Genomic DNA, 14,957 nt, shown 5'->3' with positions numbered 1-14,957 from the left:
ACAAAAGGTTTTGATTAGGTCTGTGTATTTTTCATCATTTTATGTAACACAGAGACATAGTAAATGACAGTTAAAGACCAGCATGGTCCATCACCAGTCTGTCAAGAAATGCAGCCAGGGCTGCACCAACTGCTATGATCAGGTTATTCTACTCTCCTTCCCATTTGTTGGGGTTTTAACAGTTTGTTTTTTTATTACATGACTTAATCAATCGCAGTTCCAATATTCTTAGCTTTCAAAAATGAAACACTACTAAAAAGCAAAAAAGAGGCAAGTGCACCACAGTCCAAACAACAAAGAACGCACTAAAAAAATTAAAAAAGTTTCAAGAAAGGGCTTATTGTTTAAAAATATATTTGACTTAGAACCTTCATATAAAGAGAAATTGGGTTATATTTGTCCCAAGTCTATACCCATCCCAGTAATGCGACTTATCTACTGCTGAGTTCATTAATTGCTTCATACATAACAGAAAAAAAGAGGAAAGGGAAACAAAAAAACATTGCGAGTGGAGCACAGATGGCCAAATTGAGGGGCTACTCAATTTGCTACTCTTCAGTTTGTAAGACTGATTCATTACATCTTCCAGGTTTACAGAGATTTGTTTCAGTTTCTCTAACTCATCAGCATTGAATACCATTTCTAACACTAGCAGGGCTTTTTTTGTGCTGGTACACGCTGGTACAATGTACCAGCACCTTTTTTACCTTCCGCTTCCTCTTGCCAAAGGAATTGGGGGGCCCAATACTTCTCTCTCATGTGGCGTGCCCAACATCCCCCTCTCTCTGCCATACTCCCCTCATCTGTGACACCCCCTCTCCCTCCCGCTAACACTGGTGCAATTCTGTAAGAAGAAAAAAAATAAGACCACATGCATTATAGTAACATAGTAACATAGTAGATGACGGCAGAAAAAGACCTGCATGGTCCATCCAGTCTGCCCAACAAGACAAACTCATATGTGCTACTTTTTGTGTATATCTTACCTTGATTTGTAACTGTCATTTTCAGGGCACAGACCATACAAGTCTGCCCAGCACTATCCCCGCCTCCCAACCACCAGCCCCGCCTCCCACCACCGGCTCTGGCACAGACCGTATAAGTCTGCCCAGCACTATCCCCGCCTCCCACCACCGGTGATACTGCCAAGGTAGAAAACACATGATGGAGGAAATGAGAACAGAGGCATAAGGTCTACCAATGGTGCTTTGTTTCCACACACACTCTGGAACATGGAGGGAGCTGAAGGATCTCACATCTAAAATTAGTAGAAACTATGGAGTGTGTTGTTTTTGTTGACTTGGTTGGGGTGGCTTGACTTGGTTGGGGTGGGGGTTGGCGCACTTACTCACCTGAGACCTGATCCACTGCACTGACACAGGAACTTCTCTATGCTGCGGCCTGCCCCCCTTATGATGTAACTTCCTTCTTTTTCAAGGGCAGGCTGCAGCAAAGGGATGTTCTGATGTAAGCACAGAGGATCAGGTCTCAGGAGAGTAAAGGACTCAGTTTCGTCTTCTTACAGACAAGAGTGTTAGCGGGAGAGAGACAAGGTGGCCTGGTCTCGGTCCTGGACCTGGGGAGAGAGGGACTCGGCTTCTCCTGAGGAGAATTGCTGGACATAGATGGGAGGGGAGGGCAGAGAATAGATGAGAAACAATGGACATGAATGGGAGGTGAGGTCAGGGGAGAGAGAAGAATCGCTGGACATGGATGGAAGAAGAGGGCAGAGGAAAGAGGAGAATCACTGGACATAATCACTAGATATGGATTGAGGGGAGGGCAGGGGAGAGAGAGGATAATCACTGGGCATGGATGGATGAAGGGAAAAGGCAGGGGAGAGAGGAGAATTGCTGGATAAGGATGGAGGGGAGAGCAGGGGAGAGAGGAGAATCGCTGGACATGGATAGAAGGGAGAGCAGGGGAGAGAAGAGAATTGCTGAACATGGATGGAGGGGAGGGCAGGGGAGAGAGTTGCTGGATATGGATGAATGGATCATGAAGGGGAGGGCAGGGAAGACAGGAGAATTGGTAGGCATGGATGGATGGAGGGGAGGGCAAAGGAGAGAAAAGAATTGCCCTCCACCTGTCAACACTGAGAAGCAAGAAGCTTTGAAAGTTGCTTCTTCTGTGTCTGACACTTTTTACAAAAATGGCTGTAAAATGATATCTGATGTAGCTTCTATTACCATTTCCCTAGTTAAACATCTGCTTGTAAAGATTGGCCTTAATCCTTCTCCCATCCCTCACTGGCTATATGCTGGCTTAGTTATAAAGCAAATATTCAGCACTTCTATTTCCCTGTAGATTTTAATGACTTAGGCTTGAATGCAAATCAAAAGTTGTAAAACTGAAAGGAAAGGGGATGGGATTTGATATATCACCTTTTTGTGGTTACAATCAAAGCGGTTTACATATTATATACAGGTACTTAGGGTGTCTTTTACTATGGCACGCTCACGTTTTTAGTGCATGCTAAAATTGTGTTGTGAGCGCAGTAAACATTAGAGACACCCAAAGGAATGCATAGGCGTCTCTAATGTTTACCACACCTACAATTTTAGCATGCGCCAAAAACATGAGCACGCCTTAGTAAAAGACCCCCTTATTTTGTACCTTGGGAAATAGAGGGTTAAGTGACTTGCCCAGAGTCACAAGGAGCTGCAGTAAGAATTGAACTCAGTTTTCCAGGTTCTCAGGCTACTGCACTAAGTATTAGGCTATTCCTCCAAAATGAAAGATAACTTTTTCATTGACATCTTTATTTCATTTTGCTTGAACATTTTGCTTGAAAATAACTCAAAATGCTGTTTTTAAAAACTTAATTATCAAACAAATTATACCATCTGAGATGCATAATGGTCTACACTTTTCCAGATTTCTTTCAATTTGCACTACCTTGATATTTGAATCAAATGTACATTTCACCATATTTAACTGGTAATGATCCAAAGCATTAAGAACATAGTAAAAGAGGGTAAGCGAATAATAGGATGCCTAGGCCAACAAGGCATACAAGCCTCACAAGCCTCTGTGTCTTTGTAAAATTACCCCAGAAAAGAAGGCATGCACATTTATACTGGGGATGTGCAGGGGGGAAAAAAAGTTTTGTTTAGTTTTATGTGCCACTTGCAGTTTTATTTTTCATTGTGCTTTTACAAATTTTGATTTTATACATTTTTAGGACACAACTGGACAAGAACAACATTGAAGCAACAGGAAACAAGCCCAGAAGTGGGGCAGAAATGCTCAAGTCTGCCTTGAGTTGGTTCCTGCTGGGCCAGTCAGGAAATAAGAACTACACCAGAAATAGAAGTCAAAGGTAGGGATGAGTTAGACGGAACAGACTCCTAAGAGCCAGAATTGCTTCTCCTGGGAAATTTAAATTTCAAAGTGTTTTTTTTCCCCTCTCCTTCATAGTTAGGCTCAAATTTGGCTGAGTTTTTCTATCAGCTTTTTTGTTTTTTTTAGGTGGCTGAGCCAGTCTTTCAGTAAGTTTACTTTGGCTGATTCATTGTTTCACAGGGACTCCCGAGATACGAATAGTAGACCTTAATAAGACTAAGGTTGATCAAATTAAGTCTTAATGTGAGTCAGGGGAACCAAGATGGCAGACTGAGCACTAGATTGGTTAACTGCTCTGTGCTTTCCCTGCGGTTTTGCTTAGCTTGGGGCTTTTGACGATGTTGAAGCAGATGGGAAAACTTAAGGTGGCAGCTTCTGGGATGCTCCCGCCTGGACAAGCTTCCGTGATACAATTTGAAGTTACCACATAATCGAGAGCAGTAGGTCTCCTTGCTGGTGTATTGGCATTGAGAGAGCCAACGTGTAATTGAACTCTGGAATTCGTTGCCAGAGAATGTGGTAAAGGCGGTTAGCTTAGCGGAGTTTAAAAAAGGTTTGGCCAGCTTCCTAAAGGAAAAGTCCATAGACCGTTATTAAATGGACTTGGGGAAAATCCACTATTTCTGGGATAAGCAGTATAAAATGTTTTGTACATTTTTGGGATCTTGCCGGGTATTTGTGACCAGGATTGGCCACTGTTGGAAACAGGATGCTAGGCTAGATGGACCTTTGGTCTTTCCCAGTATGGCAATACTTATGTACTTATGTAACATGTCTTCAGGAACGCATTTTGTTCAGCCTGCCTGTCCGAACATCCCTGCAGCTACTGGCAGTTCTTCTGCACAAGTAGTTGGTGTCGGGTTACTCACACCTCCTGTAGTAGTTCAGTCAGGAGTGGAACAGAGGAACATGAGCCCTTCATCAATATTGTGTCAGGAGAACCCAGGTGAATCAGTGAAGGAGAAGCTGCCATGGTGGTGCAGTTCCTGAGGTCTGTGGTAGATTCAGGGGCTCAGGATTAACAGAAAGAGACCATCTGTATGCTGTCTGTGGGAGCACCAACAGAAGTATCCCTTTTGTCTATATGGGAAGCAATCAATTGTCTGGATCTTAAAGTGATTAAAAGGCTTACACTAATAAAAATAATATATGACACATATCCCACATATACCATCACAGTTCGGTGTGGCCCACAAAGAAGTAAAATTGGACCAGACTGACATGGGGAAGCCACCGCTTGCCCTGGGACTGGTAGCATTGAATGTTGCTACTGTTTGAGTTTCTGCCAGGTACTTGTGACCTGGATTGGCCACTGTTGGGAAACAGGATACTGGGTTAGATGGACCATTGGTCTGATCTAGTATGGCTATTCTTATGTTCTTATGTTATGTAACTCTAGGATTAATACACATCATTTGGGCATCATGGAAATTAGTTTAAACTCAGATATTTTCTAAATAAAAAGGCTTCCAGTAGCTTTTGAAAAAACTCTAATTTGTTTGCATTCTAATTTTGTTGGGTAATTCTTTCCAATTACTCCCTACCAAATAAGCAAATTTACCAGCAAAAGCCTTCTTGTACACCACTTGGTTTTGGATATGGGTACTGAAGCATTAAAAAACATCTAAATCCAGGAGTAATATTTCTAGTCAATAAACAAATTAAATTTGACATATACGTTGGCGCTGCGCCATACACAATGAAAAACAAACAAACTAGAAACAGAGCTTAAAGGTGACACATGCCTTCACTGGCAACCAATGGAGTTGCAAGAACTATGTAACCCAATCATACCTAGACACCTTAATGTCGAGCAGTTGTGTTTAGAAGGGTTTGAAGTTTCTTTATGATCACATCATTACTACCCACATAAATGATATTAGAGTAATCAACAAGTGAAAGCACCATTGATTGTGCAATCAATCTAAATACCTCTGGCCTAAAGCTGGATCTTATACGTTTTAACTTCCATAAGACTATAAACATATTAACAGCTACTGCCTTTTGATAAAAGCTATTTATCAAAAATTACTCCCAGAATTTTAAGAGAATTTTCCAATGGGAAACTAATATTATTAATGTTTAAATTTTCCTCACTCCCCATATTAAACTTAGTGCCAAACACTATAAACTTTGTTTTTTTTCCTTATTCATTTTAAGCCTAAAGGTGTTGCTCATTCTTCTTTATCCCTATAGTTGAAGAAGTGGCTGCATTTGACAGATGACCTTCAAAAAGAAAGGATTAAAAACAGTTATATCATCTGCATACATCAAAATTTTCAGGCCTAAACCTGCCAACTTCTTGCCCAAAGGTGCTATGATTAAACTAAAAAGAATAGGGGACAAAGGTCATCCCTGAGGAACCCCTCAACTGGGGCACCATTCGGTGGAAAAAGACCCTCTCATCCTCACTTTTTAGCTTCTGCTAGTCAAAAAAACCTCTAAATCATTGAAGAACGTAACTACCCACACCATAATCTACGAGTGATAACAATACAGCATAGTTCATTAAATCAAATGCAATTGAGAGATCATATTGAACTACATGAACTCTATCCTATCACAACATTACTTTGTATTTGTTCCCCGGAGACTTCAAAGCCTCTCCAGTACTATGTAAGCCACATTGAGCCTGCAAATAGGTGGGGAAATGTGGGAAACAAATGTAACAAACAAACAAATAAATAAATAAATAAATATTGCATTAAAAGAACCCTCTTACCCATGCTGGTTGTTTGCCTTAGTTCATATAAAAGAGTGGCCAAAACAGTTTCCATTCTATAGCCTTTCCTGAAGCCGTACTTCCCTAAAAGTGGTATTGAGGCCACGGGTCTACAGTTTGACAGTATACTGGATTGTAAAGAAGAATACTTAGGGGTGGGGGTAAGTATAACTTATATCACCAATGAAAGGGAAGGGAGTACCAAATCCAGTCATATAAATATAACTCTCAAGGTAACTGGCAAAAGAAAACTCTCAAAAGAGCACAACTATAACTCTGTGAGGTGCATTAATATTGTTTAAAAGGGTAAGGGAAAAAGCCTCTGATTCAAACCCAACCTCCAACCCAATAGTTATAGGTTAATAACAAGGGTGGAGGTTTTGTATATGTAAATGTTAGGTATATTTTTCATCATAGGCAAAAAACCCTTTGATATACATAAATGCTATCTCCACAGAGTATATGAGGGATTGAAATAAAACATGAAAGAATCAAATCCAAACTTAGCTTTCAAGTGCGAGTGCAAGGAAATGTGTGAGTCATTGGTTCAGCACGCCGACTCTGGCCATAGTTTCGCTAGAGAAGTGCTGTATCAAAGCGTGAGAAACCAGAAGTAATCACTCATGCTTACGTGGCTTAGTAAAAGGGCCCCTTAAAGCATGGATGCAACTTTAGCAGAAATGACAAATTCTCTATTATGTGGGTATTCATTGATGTTATGAATCTTTATAATTGTGTATATATATATATATACTAGCCGTTGAGCCCGTAAAAACGGGCTGGTATTGGGGTTTTCCTTCCTCCCCCCCCCCCCCGCGAGGTCGCTGCCGCCACCCCTCCACCTGGCCCGGGCCCTCTCTTCCCTTCTGAACTTACACATCCATTTGCCGAACGCAGCAACGCACATCAGCTGAGCTGCCCCTTCCTTCTCTGCCTGTGGCCCCGCCCTCCTGTGACGTAACGTCAGTGAGGGCGGGACACAGGGAGAGAAGGAAGGGGCAGCTCAGCTGATGTGTGTTGCTGCGTTCGGCAAATGGATGTATAAGTTCAGAAGGGAAGAGAGGGCCCGGGCCGGGTGGAGGGGTGGCAGCGGCGGCGACTCCGAGTGGGGGGGGGAGCGGTAACAACCTCGGTGGCGCAGTTTCCCTCTCTGTCCTGACCCCACCGTAATCACGTATTGACGTGGGGGCGGGACAGAGAGGGAAGTCTCTACTGCGCATTTGCGAGTGAGTCGGTCACTCGCCGTTTATATGTTTGATATATATATATATATACACACATATCTATATCTATCTATCTATCTATCTATCTATCTATCTATCTATCTATCTAAATTGTTTGCTTGTTAAACCTTGATAAAACACCTCTGATGGGGAATTTGGGGTCTTTAGTTATAACTAAATCTCCTGACCCCCCCCCCCCCCCCCATTTTTTTTTTTCTCTGCCTGGCCTGGTACACTCCAATCTTACCCAGCAGTTGCCAGTGTAGCTGAATGATGTCATTAAGAGGTGCCACAGTGTCCCTTTATGGTGGCAGTTAGAACTTCTATCTCTTATCCAACCATTCTCTGCTTCTTTACGGGCTCTGCAAGAGGGTATAAAACTCAAGAACAGGCACTTCCTGTATTCTCATTTGTTGTTATGTTTCAAAAGCTCATGCAGTGCTGGTGAAGACATACAGATCTGTAGGAGCAAAAGCACAAGCTCCTGTAGGTCTGCCCCAGATAGGAGGAGAGTGCTGGAGCCAAGATAAGGTGAGAGTGATGCTGGGTCTGGAGCTGAAAGAAGGGGGCTGGGAGAAGGGAGCAGGGGAAAGAGGTCTGATGCTATAGCTGAGACTTTGGAAAGGGAGGGTGATGCAAAGGCTGGGAGAAGAGGGGGCTGATGCAGGAAACAGGACTCTCAATGTTCTTGTGAGAACTGAGCATGCGTGAGGAGTCACTGCATCAGTGGCTGGAGGCACACCGCTGATTTCCTGTTTCCTCCATCAGCAAGAGGAGGAAAGGAGCAGTTTGACAGAGGATTTCTTTGGCTAGTGGTGCTGCAGATTTGAAGGGGCCTGAGCCCAAAGTGTGTGTGGGGGGTAGCAGGCCCCCTGTAGCTATGCCTCTGATTTTCACTGATAGTAAAACATACAGTAACTGATTCACACACACACGCAAGAGAGAGAGAGAGAGAGAGCATGGGAGGCAGAAAGTGAATAGAACCGTTTTTCAAATATCCATAAACATACATTTTCTAATCCCAATTGATCATATATAAGGATATTCACTGTTATTCAAGTGTCCATAGTACTTTAACCGAACAACTAACTATCACTCCAGTATATTCATCCAATGTTGAACGAATGAGGATTAGGAAATGTAATGTAATATCTGAAATATGTTCACTGTTAGTGTGTAGTTGCGGTAGGAACTTTCAATGTTTAACCCCTCTGTGAGAATGTATGGTGAACATTGTTGAGTAATAAATGTGTTAATTATGATCAAATAAACGTGTATACGTTATTATAAAGTGATACATAATTGTTGAGTCCCACAATAAAGTAGATATACATTTCTATAGGCGCGTTAGTGTTTAATGTGCATTAACCACGCTAACACGCCTATCGCGCACCTTAGTAAACATAGGCGTAAATCTAGAAAGTGATTGCAGAAAACTTCCCACCTTGACAATCTTTTGCACATAGACTCTGGAGGCATAACTGGAGGATCTCTCTCTCTCTTACACAGGGCCCCCTGTTCTGCAGGGCCGCCGATAGGGGGTACCATTTTCATGTATGGCCCTAGAAGGGCAAGAGTGACTGGGGATTGCTTCTGCCCAGAGGATCCTTAGACTATCAGGAAATTAAGGTACTAGCATAGGGAAAAAGGGGATCCTTTGGGGGTGGGAGGTATAATCAGTGCAGTTTCCTTTGGGGGGGCTGTACTTAGGGGGGAGGTCTTGATCAGAGGTCTAGAAAGTAATGGTCAGCATCATTGGGCTGCTACAATAACACTGCTTGAGGGATGGCTTGGTAGCAGTTATTCATTTACTATCGTAGTCAGCAACATATGGGACCGTTACGTTGCAAGTTGGTGACTCCCATAGTAAATCAAGGTAAGGTATAAGCTTGCCTTTTACCACACCTTGATACCTCTCCCCCCCCCCCCCCCTCCACACACACACCCAAATGATTACTATTTTTACTGACTGATAAATACTTGGGAATGTTCAAAAATATGTGCATCATTCCGTACTGAAAATAAGCCCTGGAGTAATGTACTTTCATTTAGACCTCCTCTTGACCTTGCACATATTTTCTGAGTGCATATATGCACACGTGTATTTTCAAAAATATTCACATAAATACAAACCCTACTCCCTGATGCATTTGGATAGAGTTATATATAAAATAGAAGATTTTAATGTTTATTTTTACATGAAATTTTATAAGGGCCTATTTTCATGCATAAAACACTGTTTTATATGTCAAAATGGCTTTCAAAATTGCCATCTCTTAGAGCATGTGTACATATTTCATCCATATGCTCTTATTACAACATAATTGTATGTATCTTAAAATAGAAAAAATTATATTATTACCTTGCTAGACTCAGAATTCAATGACATATATCTGATACCGCTGTTAACATTTTTCTCTAACTTGTAAATTGGTGAATGCTATTATTAAAGTACTCAGAGCAGTTCATTAAATCATAATAATTCTATTTTTCTTTTGTAAATGGTTGTTTACGTACAAAAACATATTGTATTCATGAAAGGGTTATAATATAATATTGCATTAAAATTCAATATAGGTGTGCTAAAGTTCTTTCATACAAAAATGCATGTCCTATATAATGTATGCACATAGTGATTTATCAGAACAACTGCATTCTAATAAGACAGATTTAGTTCAAAATGTAAATAATATGGTAATAAGGTGAAATACTCAGGAGCTATTTAGTAAACTGTGATAGGCTTTAAAGGCAAACTTGCAGAAATATGGGAATTTCCTTTAGCACAGAAAAGTCCTTCTTTCATTATATGAAAACCTGGTAGTGACAGATGGGGAAAGACAGTATAGGCACTTAACATGGTATTTACAAAGGAGTGTTAAATTTAAATCCTCAGTGAATTCCATCACTGGTAATGTGTATTTGAAAACGTTGAAGGTGGCTGATTTTGGAAGAAGAGTCTGATGCAGGGGTTAGGAGAAGGGGATTGACTAGCAAATGTTGGAGGTGGAACAAGGAATGGGGCTGGGTGTGTTGATTTGGGAGAAGGTCTAATTTTGAGATAAGAGTCTGATCATGGGACTGGGAGAAGGGGACAGATGTTGGTGGGTGTCAGTTTGAGAAAAGGACTGATCTTGTGGGAATGAAAAGGTAGAGGAGGACAAACATGGGAAGAGGCCGAGTCAAGGGAAAGTGGAAATGAAAGAGCAGAGGGATGGAGCTAGAAATGAGAAAGATGAAAGAGACATAAAATGAATATTGAAGGAGGAGATAGGTGGGCAGATGATGCAAAAGGGGGTATGGGGGACAAGTGGGGCAATGGATGTAGGGGAAAGGAGAGAAAGTGACAGAGATCTATAAAAAAAGGTGTGAGAGGCAAAGGAAGGGGATAGGTCTCTGAAGGAGGTAATAGAAGGAGGAAATGAGGAAGTAAAGGGGGGAATTGGAGCCTACATAAATGAGTAAGACACAACAAAGAAATGAAGGTGGAAAGGAGATAAGCAACAGGAAAGGACATGAGGTTAGTGAGGATATGAGAGAGAAGTAGGTAAAGCTGGGTGGGGTATGAGTACAGAGGGACAAAGTGAAAGACAGGTTTGCAAAGGAATGAAAGACACAGGTAGAAATGGGAGAACTAGAGATGTAAGGGGTCCTTTTATTAAGCCGAGCTAAGAAATGGGCTTAGTACGCCCTTAGGCAGGTCTTTTCTATGCTCTAAGCCCATTTCTAGTGCAACCATCAAAAAGGGCATTTTTCAATTTGTTCATTAATGACCATACACCAATGTTAGCATTAGCACATGACCATTTCATAAAATTACCATGGGATCACGTACTGCTTTCTATTTGGGTGGTGTTAAGGGCACCCATGTTATGGAAATGCTAACTACTTAGCACGGTGGTAATGTGCACGTACTAGCTGATTAGTGCATTAATGCCCATTCGCTGCCACTGACATGTCTCTTCAAAAACTACAAAGAAATAATTATTGTGTGCTTAGCGTGTAGTTGCAAAACTAATGCGAAATACATTTGCCTGTCCAGCGTTAGGCCATTTGCGCTGTGTTAGGTACATATTAGCACCTACTGTAGCTTAATAAAAGGACCCCTAAGTGTACGATATAAATGGAGACAGAGCTGGAAGGAAGAGAAGTAATAAAATCTAGCTAAAAGTCATTAAAAAGGCATATTGGAGATGGAGAAAAAAAGAACATAAGATTAGCAATACTGGGTCAAACCTATTGTCCATCTAGCTCAGTATCCTGCTTTCAACAGTGGCCTATTCAGGTCACAAGTACCTAGCAGAAACCCAATTAATAGCAAACTTCTATGCTACCAATCTCGGGGACAAACAGTGGCTTCCCCAATATCCATCTCAATAACAGACAATGGACTTTTCCTCCAGGAACTTGTCCAAACCTTTTTAAAAAAACAGATATTCTCACCGCTGTTACCATATCCTCCGGAAGCATGTTCCAGAGCTTAACTATTCTTTGAGTGAAAAAATATTTCCTCCTATTTGTTTTAAAAGCATTTCTATGTAATTTAGGTGCCCTTTTACTAAGCTGCATAAGCATCTACACGCGCCCAATGCGTGCCAAAATGAAGTTACTGCACAGCTACTGCATGGTTCTTGTGGTAATTTCATTTTTGCAATGCGTCCAATACGCGCAGCAGAAAAATAATTTTTATTTTCTGTCACACGTATCAGACGCGCACCAAGTGGCATTTGGCATGCATAGGTCATTACTACCCGGTTACCACGTGAGACTTTACTGCTAGGTCAATGGCTGGCGGTAAGGTCTCAGAACCAAAATGGATGCGTGGCAATTTTCATTTTGCTGCACGTCCATTTTCGGAAATTTTTCTCAAAAAAGGCCTTTTTTACAGGTGCGCTGAAAATGATTCTGCGCATGCCCAAAACCCGCGCCTACACTACCGCAGGCCATTTTCAGCACATCTTAGTAAAAGGACCTCTTAATGGAGTGTCCCCTTGTGTTTGTACTTTTTGAAAGAGTGAAAAATTGATTCACTTCCACCCGTTCTACAGCACTCAGAATTTTATAGACCTCAATCATATTCCCCCTCAGCTGTCTGTTTTCCAAGCTGAAGAACCCTAACCTCTTTAGCCTTTTCTCATATGAGAGGAGTCCCATCCCCTTTATCATTCTGGTAGCTCTTCTTTGAACCTTTTCTAATTCCGCTATATCTTTTTTTAGACGGTGACCAGAACTGAACGCAATACTCAAGGTGAGGTCGCACCATGGAGCGATACAGAGGCATTATAGTATTTTTGATCTTATTAACCATCCCTTTCCTAATAATTACTAGCATCCTGTTTCCTTTTTTGGCTGCCGCTACACACTGGGCAGAAGATGTCAGCATATTATCTACAGCAGAACCTAGATCTTTTTCTTAAGTGCTGACTCCTAAGGTGGACCCTAGGATTAGGTAATTATGATTCAGATTATTCTTCCCAATGTGTATCACTTTGCATTTTTCCACATTAAATTTCATCTGCCCAGTCTTCCAGTTTCCTAAGGTCTTCCTGCAATTTTTTACAATCCACATGCGTTTTGACAACTTTGAATAGTTTTGTTTCATCTGCAAATTTAATCACCTTACTCATCGTTCCTTTCTCCAGATCATTTATAAATATGTTAAATAGTACTGGTCCCAGTACAGATCCCTGTGACACTCCACTATGCACCCACTCCCCCTTGTTCCCTTTTTAATTGTTTTGTGGGGATTAAGTACACCTCCACACTCTGTGTGGTACCCCCACACCTAGTGCGGTATCTTTTTGGATAGTATCCTGGAAAGGCCAGATGACCTAAGGCTGAATATAGGAGGAATTATTGTCAGCCAAAGGCAGTTACTGTTAGAAAGGAATGCTCTGGGTGGGCAAAAGGAGCTCAGCTCATGAGCAGGAACAAGAAAGAGCCTGTTCAAGGCCAGAGGGTGCAGCTCAATGAACTGCAACTCTAGAGGAGAGGACAGACATGGAAGTCTGATCCTGGAGGAATTTGCTGGTGACAACCAATGCTATCAGCATAGCCTTGGATTATATAACAGGCTCAGTCTCAAAAGCAAACTAAATACACAGATAATCCCACCTCTGAGCTGTGGGGATGGATTCTCTCAGCTTTTTAACAATCCATTCACACACAGGCAGAAGACCCTGACCTGTGCTCACTGCTGTTTTTCAAGAGATGGTAACAGAGCTGTTTTATGCTTTCTTTAAGATCACAAGCCCCAGAACTAGTGTGAAGGCTGCTTTTCAGAGCTAGAGAAAAAAAAGTTACAAATAAGCAAAACATTCCCCCTTCCCCCTAGTTCCCCCCTCCCCACTCCCCTTATACGGCTCCCCACACTATAGTGTTAGTGTTGAAACAAGCGCCGCCCTATGAAGTCACATACAAAAAACTTCTAAGCAGAATTTACTATGAACCAGAGGCAGTCGGGAGTTTACATTCTCGCTATGGCTACCAATGTTTGACGTACGTTTGCGCCATCTCTTTTCGTACATCATGGGGGGGGGGGGGGCCTCCAATAGTTGTAAAGGTTTCTTTGTTAAAAAAAATTGTTAGAACACACCAATCATACGTTCAGCATGAAACTTGATCAAATCGTATGGTGTTACACCTGTTGGCAACCTATGTATAAAGAATTGTCAAACCGTTACCCATTTATACATTTTATGGATTCACTGCCTATGATGTTTAACGATGACATGTTGTTTACTTCCCATAAAGTAAATCTGGACATGATCGATGATTTTATGGAGACCAGTTATAAAAATGATGAGATTGAAAAAGCCTTTACCAGATATACACACCACAGAAATTTAAGTATTATATATATCGTCCAAAACATTTTTTTGTCAAGGCAGAATAAGTAGGACCATCACCTTAAATACAAAATGTATGGTGTTGTTTAGGAATCTGAGAGTTATATAGCAGATAGTTATGTTCATATTATTTTTTGGGTTGCTGTGCTTTCCTATTATTGACTGGAGTTCTTATTTGTTTGGTTATGAGATGTATTTTTTTTTTAAATGTAAACTGTTCTGTTTTGCAATAAGAAACGGTATATAAAAGGAATAAATGATAAATGATGATGAAATGTATCCGGGCAAGATGCGCGTCTTTCTTGAGGCCTTCGAAGATGCTACCAGAAAACTGTACGGCTATCTCATCGTGGATTTAAATGCATTGACACCCAAGGCTTACAGATTGAGGATGGACATCTTTCTTCCCATGTTGACCGTCATATATGGTAAGAAACCAGTGGGCGTCTATAAAAGGAGTGACGAGCCGCCGCTTTTTCTGCACACTGTAATTGCGCTCTCACAGGCAACAACATGTCTAGCTGTCTGAGGAGGAACCTGGAGCTTTTAAAATTGTTAGTTTAGACTTTGCCCCACCAGAGAAAGGCCATTCTCGGTATCGCTTCTGATGACTGAAAGCAGCTATAGCGGAGATAGCCCTAAACACTCTGAAGGTAATGTACTGTTATCACAACACCAGATTAGCATCCTGAAAAGTCAAAAGCATGCAATAAAGAGTCTCAGGGACAAAAGGATACCTCTTAAAACAAAGAAGAAGCTGGTGATGCAGTCTGAGGGTTTTATCAGACCCTTGCTAAGCTTCGCCTTACCGCTGATCACAAG

This window comes from Microcaecilia unicolor, chromosome 3 (assembly GCF_901765095.1).
Source record: "Microcaecilia unicolor chromosome 3, aMicUni1.1, whole genome shotgun sequence".
Lineage (NCBI taxonomy): Eukaryota > Metazoa > Chordata > Amphibia > Gymnophiona > Siphonopidae > Microcaecilia > Microcaecilia unicolor.
Note: the sequence above shows the minus strand (reverse complement) of the source record.